This window comes from Pristiophorus japonicus, unplaced genomic scaffold, assembly GCF_044704955.1.
Source record: "Pristiophorus japonicus isolate sPriJap1 unplaced genomic scaffold, sPriJap1.hap1 HAP1_SCAFFOLD_709, whole genome shotgun sequence".
Classification (NCBI taxonomy): Eukaryota; Metazoa; Chordata; class Chondrichthyes; family Pristiophoridae; genus Pristiophorus; species Pristiophorus japonicus.
The window spans coordinates 195,621-198,166 of NW_027254623.1; positions in this window are offsets into that span (position 1 = coordinate 195,621).

Consider the following 2,546-nt stretch of genomic DNA (forward strand, 5'->3'; position numbering starts at 1 on the left):
TTGTTTAAGACCTGGGCACACGAAGTGTCATCAGCGGGCGATAGCACTTGGAAGTCATTCCAGTTCCAGCGTATCTTTACCAACCAGTTCCGGCCGAGCAGCGTGGGACCATCGCCCGGTACCACCCAGAGTGGTAGCTTGTGCACCGCTCCATCATAGGAGACCTTTATGGTTGCACTGCCGATTACAGGAATCAGTTCCTTTGTGTAAGTTCTTAGTTTCGAATTGGAGTTAAGACTGGCCTTGAGGTCTTGTTGCACCACAACCTTTCGAAAGTCCATTTAGTTCAACATTCAGCATTATCGGGGGACAATTCGTGGTGAATGTGTGTACCCCAGGTACCTCTGCCTCCTCTATCTGAGACTCTGTTTAGACATGATCCTCCTCTGCAACATGGTGGTTTTCAGGTTTACCAGGTTTAGCAGCTCGCCTGCACAGTCGTTGGAGGTGTCCCATTGTTCCACAGCCCTTGTAAACATATCCTTTGAATCGGCATGAATGGAAACTAAGATCACCCCTGCAGCGCAAACAAGGTGTTAATGGTCTTGCATTCATCACCCTTGATGGTGGACTCTGAGACATCTGCGGACGTGTAGCTACAGGTACGTGTGACCTGCTCTGTATTTTATGATTCGAAAACAACATCACTTTGTTCACAGTACTTGTAGCAGCAGTTGTGTGCTAAGAGATTTGCTTAGTATTGTCACTGGTGGCAATGAATGCCTGGGCTATCGCTATGCCTTACTCAAGGCTGGGGTCTCTACAGTCAAAAGTTTGTGAAGTATGGTTTCGTGGCCACTGCCAAATATGAAAATGTCTCTGAGCATGCGCTCCAAATGTTCTTCAAATTCGCAAAGTTCTTCAATGCCTCTTAGTTCGGTGATATAACTCGCCACTTCCTGGCCTTCAGAACTTTTGTAGGTGTAGAACCAGCACCTCGCCATCAGAATGCTTTCCTTCAGGTTCAAATGCTCTCAGACCAGTGTGCACAAATCGTCGTATGATTTCTGCATGGGTTTCGCTGGAGTGAGCAGATTCTTCATGAGGCCATACGTTGGTGACCCACAGATGGTGAGGAGGATCTCCCTTCATTTGGCAATGCTCTCTTCCCCATCTAGCTCATTGGCCATGAAGTATTGGTAGAGTTGCTCCACAAAAGTTTCCCAATCATCTCCCTCCGAAAATTTCTCCAGGATGCCTACTGTTCTCTGCATCTTTGGGTTCGCTGTCTGTATCTCGTCGCCAGTTGTTGTATATGGAGAAAGAGTCAGACTGAATACTGTGAGCTCAAAGTAACGTGTGACCTTAATCTTTTATTGCAGGTCTCCAGAGTGCCTCTCCAAACTGTGAAGCCTTCTTAAATATCTGTGCTCCCGAGGGATTATGGGATCTCTTGGGACTCTGTGGAATGAGCCCTCTGGTGGCTGTACAGAGTAAATACAACTCCACATATATAATACTAATATATTACACCGAACCCCGTGAACTTTTATCTTGTGCAGTAACCTTTTATGTGGCACCTTGTCAAATGCCTTCTGGAAGTCCAAATACACCACATCCACTGGTTCCCTTTATCCACTCTGTTTGTTACATCCTCAAAGAATTCCTGCAATTTGTCAAACATGACTTCCCCTTCATAAATCCATGCTGACTCTGCCTGACCGAATTATGCTTTTCCAAATGTCCTGCTACTGCTTCTTTAATAATGGACTCCAACATTTTCCCAACCACAGATGTGAGGCTAACTGGTCTATAGTTTCCTGATTTTTATCTGCCTCCTTTTTTAAATAGGGGCTTTACATTTGCAGTTTTCCAATCTGCTCGGACCTCCCCAGAATCCAGGGAATTTTGGCCTTTATTACAAGATGATTTAAATATAAGAGTAAAGGTTTCTTACTGCAATTATATACAGTACAGTAGATACCTCAAATCGCTGTCGATATGCCACCAACAATGTCTCTGCAAGATCCTGCAAATCTCCTGGGAGGATAGACGCACCAATGTCAGTGCTGGAATACTGCGTGCAGTTTTGGTTTCCATATTTACAAAAGGATATATTTGTTTTGGAGGCAGTTCAGAGAAGGTTCACTAGGTTGATTCCGGGGATGAGGGGGTTGACTTGTGAGGAAAGTTGAGTAGGTTGGGCCTCTACTCATTGAAATTCAGAAGATTGAGATGTGATCTTATCGAAATGTATAAGATTATGAGGGGGCTGGACAGGATGGATGCAGAGAGGATGTTTCCACTGAAGGGGCGCGATCTTAGAATAAGGGGCTGCCCATTTAAAACAGAGATGAGGAGAAATTTCTTCTCTCACAGGATTATAAATCTGTGGAATTTGCTGCCTCAGAGAGCTGTGGAAGCTGGGATATTGAATAAATTTAAGACAGAAATAGACAGACAGTTTCTTAAACGATAAGGGGATAAGGGGTTATGGGGAGCGGGTGGGGAAGGGAGCTGAATCCATGATCAGATCAGCCATGATCTTATTGAATGGCGGAGCAGGCTCGAGGGGCCGTATGGCCTACTCCTGTTCCTAATTCTTA